Genomic DNA, 9474 nt, shown 5'->3' with positions numbered 1-9474 from the left:
GTCTGTACGTTCCATGACAGCAGAGACTTCATCTGTTTATGTTCGACGTTACAGTGTCCTGTTCCTAGAACAATGTCTAGCACACAATAGTTGTTCAAAAAATATTTGTCGAATGAATAGGAGTGACAAGTTACAAAGGTAGGAACTGAGTTAACTTGGGAAGAAAAGAATGACCAGACTAGGAAGAGAATCTATGTTTAAAATATTGAGAAATACAGTGGATGGTACGAAGGTACTGAAGACTGACATTTCCAATGGCAGAAAGACGGCCTCTGCTGTGGAGCCGGTGGAGCAGCTTCCCTCTCTAGAAGACCCACATTCCTGGCCTTTGCCCAGCTGCTTCCACTCTCATACCAGCTGGCGAACCTAGAGAGATAACCTCCACCCACTCAAGACTTCGGGTGCCTTAGGTCAGCCCTTTACACAGGGATCGTCTGTAGTCACAACTAATTTTCAATTGCATGTACCTTTGTTGAGTGTTGGTCCAGTGAGAGCAAAGTGCTAGAAAGACCAGACACCCACAAAGAACATGGTTGAGTCATCAAGCATCTTGTTTGTGTTGGAGGGTGAAGTAAACTCTAGGAGCCTTCACCCATAAAACTGTCTGCAGTATTGAAAATATGCTTCATAAAAACTCCCTGGTGACCAGGAATGTACCCTTCTAACGTGGGATGTGACTGAAAACATTTTGAAAACCTGAATTACCACTGGTTGCCTCGTTTCACTGGTGTACAGTAGGGGGAGCCATTGGTACAAATTATATCAGTTATACATTGACTCCATTACCCTGATTACAGTCTCAGCTGTGTTTACAGTTTTGCTCAGACACTTGGCCCTGGTTCTTAGCTGCATAGTTAACAGGTGTGCCAGGAGGAAAACGTGGCTTACTCAGTTTGAAGGATAACATTTTCCTGGTTGGCATCCTATTGACTGTAACTAGTTCCAATTTTACAAAATCTTTTTCACCTTTTTCAGTTTTCACTATGTAAGACTGGCTTTTCTCTTAAAGAAGTTATTTGTTCTAAATCCCAAGGATCAGTGTTTGATGTTCTGAAAATCCCTGCGTTAGAAGAATGTTGAACTGACCAAAATGGGGAACCCGAGTTTCAGTCACTGGCTTAAAGAAAATCTAGACGATATTTCTGGGTTAAGCCCAATCCTCCCAAGAGATGAACTTATTAGGGCTACAAGAGTTGCCGTTTGGAAAACTGCTCTTGGGTTCTGCAAGCGATGCACCCTGGAAATCTCCCAAAGAGGGTGCATGAGAACTCCAGGATGCCAGATACTGTAGCGATAGGCAGGAGATTTGCATTTCTGAAAGCTCGGAGCTTTGAGAATAAGGGATGAATAATGGTTGGCCCCCCTTACCTCCAACCCTTCATCCTCTCCTAAGCAACAAACCCCCAAGGCTGGCTCAGTTTCACCAGATCCTGCTTGGACCGCCTTAGTCACCACATGGGTCAGGAAAGTACCAAGACTGTTGGGGACATGCAGATACTTTGATCTTTCCTAGGGTCTTGAGCCTTCTCTGTCTTCGACAAGCTTGCTTCTAGTTCTTCTAGCAAAGGAGGGCAGTGAATTCCCAAGAAGTTCTGTTGTGCCTCATGGCTTAAGGACTTTGAGACGGGGCATCTAGGCCAACTTGGTGTCTTAGGACCAAGCAAAGGGAGTAGCCAGGCAGTCTCTCTGGGCCCGTCAACTCCCTCACCCTCCCTCCACACGACTCCAGTGGATTGAGGTGCCAGAGAGAGGCTGGGAAACAAAGGTGGCTTTCACCCAGAGCCGGCTGAGAGGGGACGATGGTGGCGGGCTCTGCAGCCCTGAAGCGGGGAGCTGTCCTGTGACTCTGAGCTCAAAAATGTGTGAAATTTCTTTTTGCTGGGTATTCTACATCAAGCGGAACCTGTTCTCAGAGAAACATTCCATTTCACAGACCCTAATGGCTTTCCTCTGTGCTGATGCATTAATGAGACTCCGGCTCATTCTAATCAGAAGGAAGCCATGCAGATAATTGCCTGAATTTTTAATTCAGGGTTATGATAGGGGAATCAAAGTCACACTGCAGTTGCTGAGGCTGCCTCTAGTTCCAGGCCATTGACTTTTGCAATTTTCTTTGATTTCCCCCCTCTGTCTCTTTCTCCCCACCCCCACTTCTCTGTCTCTCTCTGAGACTTAGTGGAGACTGACAGTTTCGGGTTGGAGGCGGAGTAGAGGAATAGGGGCAGCCCTTGGGATCTTCTGCAGTCTTTCTTTCTCCTCCTTCTCTTTTGAAACCTCCCCCCACCCACCCACCAATGAAACAGTGGATGCTGCCTGCACCTGTCACCCCAGGGCTGGTTCTGGGAGAGTGCCCTGCAACTGGCCTCCTGTCTCCGTCTCCGTGCCCATAAGCAAAGACAGGAAATTTGCCTCAGGAGAGGATCTCCCTTAGCAATTTACTTCTCATTTCATCTCAGTTCTTTGGGGCAGCGGAGAGAAATGGAAAGGGGAAGGGGAAAGAAGTCAGGTGACCAGAGCAGCTCGGTGTCTTCTAGTCCCCTGCAAGGGCGATTCGCTCTAGATTAGTCCTGGGACCAAGGACTAGTGAGAAGCTGCAGGAATCCAGGCCGTGATCTTTCCTGAAGAAAGAACTTCTCTCCCAGCATAACAATCACTGAGTGCTAGAATGTTAAAGAACATACAGAACTCGGAGAACTTGCAGGTGGCGGAGAAAGGTGAATGCACACTGGTTGTATTGTATGCCACCAGCCAACAAATGAACCAGAACTCAGAGGCTGGTACAGAAGGAAGCTCTCTGACGTTGCCCAGATTTCCCAGAGTATCCAGAACCTTGGAGTGATAGAGGATCTGCTCTAGTGAGAGTCTGCCTTTCTGGCTCAGCTCCAACCAGGCAAGCTGGCTTTTCCAGGGGAGCAACTGTTCCTGCAAGGGAAATTTCTTCTCCCAGCATCCTCCAGTGCTATAGCAACACTATAGGCAAATGTTTGCACTTTAAAGCAGAGTGATTTTTTTCCAGACTGGACTGCTGAATCGCTGGGCAACAGTCACGTGGCCTCTAAGAGCAGAATTGATTTCTATATCTCTGGTTCTATATAGGTTCAGGATTCTTAATTTCGAGAGAGGGAGAGAAGATATTTGCGCCGTTACTGAGCATCTTCTAGGTACCAAGGACCTTATGCCATCATTTCAGTGCCTTGTGAAGTGCCTTGTGAAGAAGAGATGACCACCTCCACTTTACAGATTAGGAAAATCAAGTTCACCAGAAAAAATCAGAAATTGTGCCGCCACCTGCACCTCACCTTCCAATGGACGTTTTCTTCTGTGGAATCCAGAAGTTCCCTTAAAGTTGCATGCTCAGGGCTTGGAAATGCTACTGCTAATGCAGGCTTTCCAACTACGGGCTGCAGCGTTCAGAAATGATAAAGAGCAGTTGCTTTTATTGTGCTGGTGGAATTTGCCCTCCACGGGGCTTTTGCTTCCTCAATAAAATGTTGCCTTCTGCTTGAATACCAAGCGCCCCTCTTCCAAGAATGCCAAAACAGCCTTAAATGTGCTCTGCAGTCCTCCAAACGGTAAGGGATAAAAAGGAGAAGACTGAACTTCTTAAGAACATACCATCTCTTTTAGACCGGTGGATCTCATCTCGGCTATATGTTTTAAGATACCACAGAGTATCTCAAGAGATGTTTGTGAACCTCTGTTGAATTTTTTATGCAAAATCACTCTCCATTTCTTTTAATTAAAAAGAAAAATGCATATGCTTTTGAACACTTTTAGGCAGAGTTAGGGTCTTATTTATTCGACCAGTCAGCAAATATTTAATGAGAACCCACTATGGCACAGCCTGGCACTGAGGATGCTGAGATAAAAGACTGAGTCCTGTGCTCCAGGAGGTCACTGTAGCAGGGGAGGTGGATGAGTAAAGACAATGCAGGATAAGGGCTGTGACAGAGGGAAGTATACTACACTAAGAACACTGAAAGAGAACCCTGAAATCAAGCTAACAAGACGATGGGTGAACTCCAACAAAATTGAAAGGAACAGCAAGAGCCCATATTCCTGAGCCCAGATCCACTCAGGGACGGAAGACCCCATTCTAAACTTTGGTTCCTTCTCATCTCAAGAGCCATCTTTCTCTTAGCTCCCTAGAGACCCAGACTGTTCCCCAGATCCTGTGCTTTTCAGCTCCAGCCCTGTGAACCTGGAATTAATAATTAAACTGGGCATCAGTGCCATGGCTTCCTTGGGGTGAGCTGGGCTGCTCAACCCTGGAAACTGCCAAGTTCCTGGCTCTGCTCCAGCCCAGGACAAGCCAGAGACAGATCCAGCCCCCACACCCAGATGCAGCTCATTTTCAAAGTCGGCTGGAGTCTCAACCACATGCAGTCACCGAACCTCCCGCTGCAAACCTAAGGCACTGTGGTACAGTAGAAAGGGGGATGTAAAAGAAGATGGGAGTCGGGTACAAATCCTGGTTCTGTTACTAATTAGCTGGATGACTTTGGGACAGTCTCCTCACCTTTTCTGGGTCTCAAGTTCCTCACCCATAACGAAAGAAGGTTGGGCCAGAACGTGCCATGTTTTCTCACACTTCGTACCTTTGCACACGCTATTATGTTTGCCTAGTATATGCTTTCTATCCCCTTTGCCTTCTCACTCATCCTTCTGGATGCAGCTGAAGGATCACCACCTTCAGAAAAAGCTTTCCTAACCCTCTCCCCACAAACTGAGTTAGGCGCCCCTCCTTTTAGCCCCATAGCACTCTCTGTCTCCTGTTACAATACTTAGCCTATAATTATTATTGCCTTTTACCCCAATCCTCCTCTCCACCATGAGCTTCTTGAAGACAGAAGTGTAGTTCATCCATTTTTGTATCCCCAGTGCATAGCACAGTGTCTGACATCAAGTGCGTGTTCGGAAATTTTAAGTTTCATCCAATTAGAATCAGTGTGATTACTGATGTTTGTGAACTTGTTTTCTTTTTATCCTTACTTCTCTTTTTTTGCATTTTACCAAATTGACTGTATTTTCTCTATTTTCTTTTGTTTGGTTTAGAAGATTATATTTTGTTTCCATTCTTTTAGTGGGAACCCTTAAAATTTTAACATAAATTCTTGTCTTAATGACTATAAAATTAATCGTTATTTCTACCTTTTCCCTTGAAGTATAAGAACCTTAGAACACTTCAAATGTGTCTTTCCCAAATTCTTATTGTGTCTTAGTATTTCAATTTCATTTTATTTTTAAACTCAGCAAAATCGCTCTTTTTAAAAATTTTATAGTCAATGATTATTAATGATTACACACACACACATACACACTTTATTTTATTTTGGCTGATAGTGCTTCTTGCAACACCATTGCTATCTGGGCTAATTCTCTTTTTGAAGTGCATCCTTTTGTCGTCTTTTCAATGAGGGTTTGTGACAGATAGAGTCTCCGCCTTTTCCTGATGATATCATTATTTTGCAGACATTAGTATAAATTTCTATATTGATGGTTATTCTTCTTTTGCAGTTTGGAGATTATTTCCACCATGTTCTGGCACCTTTGGTTGTTGATTGAGAGCACTTTAAAGCCAGTAAACATGTCTCAGTTTAACTGACATTCATGTATAGGAAATGTGTTTTTATTTATCTCTGGTAGCTTGTAATGTTTTTGGTTTTTGTGTTTTATTTTGTTTTGATCTGTATAATTTTTGCAGCTTCATTACGCTGATGTGTCTAAGTGCATAGTTGTTTTTATTTATCCTTCATGGGACTCAGTATACTCCTTTAACCCGAGTACTCATATCTTTTTTCAATTTTGGAAGTCGGGATCTCTTTAAATATTGCCATTTCTACATTTTCCCTAGGCTGTCTTGTAGAATCCCTATGAAAAATATGATGAACCTTCCCATTCTGTATTTTATGTCTCCTAAACTCCTTCCAAAATGTGTATCTCTTTACTTATGCATGTTTCATTTTGCATGACTTCCCTAGATTCATATTTCATATCACTAATTCTCTCTTCACTTGTAGATATTCTATCACCTAGCCAATCTATTAAGTTTTAGGTTTCAATGATTATATTTTTTATTTTTTAAAATTCTACTTTTTTACATTTGCTTATTCTGTTTAGTATCCCATTTTTGACCCTTTACATATTTAAAGATTTGAGGCACATATATTTTATAATCTCTTTCGCAATGTTCTATTATCTGCAGTTTTGTGGGTACTAATACTCCTACTTATAGCCTCTGTTAACTCTCCTTCGTGGTGCTTCATTTTCTAGTGTAGTTTGTCACTTTTTATTGTGGCCTCGTCTTCAGCAGAGATGATCTTTTGTGCAGTTTCACACAGGCCTTTTAGGGCCCTAGGTTTTTACTGGTTTAAACTCGTTCTCATACTGTCCTACCTGGACATTATAAATTCAAACTCTATACCGACGCATATCACAGCCTTGTGTTTACCATTTCTCATGGGTGTCTATTCTTCCATCCATAGTTCTAGGTGGGTATTGAGAATTTTCTAGGCTGCTGAGCAGTTTTCCAATTCCCATTCATGTACAGCAGAATCCTTAGAATTCACTCTATTTCCTTACCTCTCCCTGTCCTCAGAGTTTCTCTTCTGCACATTCATTTAGTATTTAAACTTAACCTCCAGGTCCTAAAGCCTATCTCTGAATTTGAAACCCATGTCAGCATCATGGTGTCAGCACTTACTTTCTGCTATAATTTTGAACCCTTCTTTTTATTTTTCTTCCCAGCTCAACATTGTATTTTGAAACTATTTTTTCATTCTATTTAATCTACATTTTCTATGACTGTGTAAAGAAACAAGCCCATGTCAGTCTATCTCATTAACCAGAAATCTTCAGAAATTTCTTTATGCTGAATGAATGAATATCCAAAGTTCTTTCAGGTTATAAAGTCTATAATTTGAAATGTACTCAAAGGAGAAGCTTAATATCACAAATAGAAATCTAAGAACCCTGTTCATCTTTCCATATCTCTTTTTCTGTGGAAATAGACACAAGACCCAGTGACTCCAGTGGACACATGCTTTAGTACATAAAGTAAGGTTCTCTCCCAGTTACATCTGGTGACAATAGACAGAAAATATGCCTAGCTCTTTTGTTCTTCAAAATAAAAGCGATTCTATTGACCTAACTTGTGGTATATTAGAATACCTAAAGAATTGTTTTAAAGAGCTTTGCATATAAAAGTATTGTAGTTTACCCCCCAAATGCTAACAGTCAAATGTCACTACAAATAAGCCCAGGGCTTATCGGAGAGAAATTGAAACATAGTCCTCAAAAATTTTTTATTCATGCCCAAGCAACTGAAGGAACTACTTTCTAGAAAATGCCTTTCTCAAATGAAGACAGGATAATAAATTTCTACATTGTGGGATTTTGTTCATAGCCTTGAAACTGCTCAAGACAGGGCTATGTTTCTCTGTCCCCAGGATATACATGTTTTGCCCATGAAAATCAATTCAGTCTGGTTCGGTCCTACAAATGTTTATTGAGCTTTTGCTGTGGACCCTGCACTGTGCCACACCCTGAGGACACAGAGATAAACAGGATGAGGCCCTGCCCGCCCCCTCCGCCACCCCACCACTACTAACAGTATGGATGATACAGAACATGTATGAGAAATAAGAAATTTCCTGTGATTATTTTTCATTTATTTTCATTTTTTTTAGTTTTATTTTTATTTATTTACCTACTGAGAATCTTTGACATTCCTCCTAAACAATTTTCCTTCTTCCCGCAGTGGCAGCACTGCAGCTCATGGTAGCTTGTAGAGAGTGGGGGTGTCTCAACTAGCGCCCCCACATGAAATTCATTTTTCCTTTGGAGCCATAGAAAGGCAGAATTTTACAGTAAGCTTGCAAGAGCCTCCTCTTTCTCTGAAGCTTCAGAGCCTCTTCTCTGCACTTCTCCCGGAGCACCTGCCACTTTTCACCCTGTATTTGTCTTATCTCCATCACTGGAATCTAAACCCATGGAGGGCAGGATTCATGCCTGATTCATCTTTTATAGTCCCTATAAAGGTCTGCCTAAAAATTACTTTTATAAGATTTGATCCAGTCCAAAGGCAGTTGAGGCCCAAAGCTGTTAAATGGCTTACTAATGATTGCACACTAAGAGACTGGCAAAGAGAGTGACAGCAAGACGAGGACCCATGTCTCTTGATTCTCCCTGACATTATATGCTCACCAAACATCTGTTCTCTAATTCAGGGCTTCTCAGACCTTAATGTACCACGGGTCACTCTGGGAACTTTTTAAATTGCAGATCCTGATTGAGGAGATCCAGGGTGGAGCTGGAGGTTCTGCATTTCTAACAAGCTCCCAGGTGACATCAGAGCTGCTGGTCCACTGACCACACTTTGACTAGCAAGGGTCCAACCGAAGCAGATACTGTGCTCTGTACACAGGCCATGGGGACTGGAGGTGATAAGTTGGAAAAGAGTAACATAGTTTAAGAAAAGAAGACCCAGACTCAACGCTAGAGCTCAGAGACTATAGGAAAATACTATGTGGTTATGCTGAAGATCTGTCTGTCTGTACATAGTATTCTAGGTGCGTGGGAAAAAGAAGAACCAATTATTTCCCTGGGTTAACCACAGAAAATGAACTTTAACATATTTCCTTGTAGGACAGTCACTTCACTCTCTAGTGACTAATACCAACAATATCTTTTTCTGAGTCTTTAAGCAAAACTAGAACAAGGCAGCCTCCGTCCTTTCACATACCCCAAAGGTCCCTGCAGCATTTGGGGCCATAACTAGACCAGGTCATTTAATCAGATTACAGCTTCCCTGGTTCCTCTGAGCCCACCTGCTTTTTGAAAACTGTCCTAGACAGGCTGTGAATGTTTGGATTCTTAGTACGGTGTTGGGAATAGGGGGAAAGAAGGGCTGGCCATCTGCCTATTAGTTTTCATACATATAGCTGTGCTCAAGAGTGAGAGATCTTTACTATACTACTCTGACTCCACAGACTTTTTTTTCTTTTTCTTTTTTTCTTTTCTTTCTTTTTTTTTTTTAAGAGGAGGGAAAAAATAGTGGTTCCAGTAATAATCTCATCTACATTTAATTACATTGCCCTGGGCATTTTTCTTTCACTGGCAATGAATGTGGCCTATAAATAGTGTCTGGGGCCCTCAGACTGCAGTCACTTCCTGCCAGAGAAACTGAGATGGAGTCCCCTGAGCCAGCCAGCACAGAGCTGCGTGGGTACCCAGAGTCTGCACTGTTCCCCGTTGGGATGGGCACGCCAAATCTGACACCTAGTTCTCCAAATGGCTCTTTGGATAGGCTGGGAAAGAGAACAAAAGATGAGGAAGGAAGTTCTTTGAAGGGGCCATCCAGATTTTGTTGCCAAGAAAGATGCAAAGGCCTCAACTCTCCAATTCTGTATATGTAATCCTTCCTTTCTTAAAGATTAACCAGGGGAAAGCAGCTACACGGGACAGAGCGCCACA

The sequence above is a fragment of the Pteropus medius genome, unplaced genomic scaffold (genome assembly GCF_902729225.1).
Source record: "Pteropus medius unplaced genomic scaffold, Ma_sr-lr_union100, whole genome shotgun sequence".
In the NCBI taxonomy this organism is placed as follows: Eukaryota; Metazoa; Chordata; class Mammalia; order Chiroptera; family Pteropodidae; genus Pteropus; species Pteropus medius.
Note: the sequence above shows the minus strand (reverse complement) of the source record.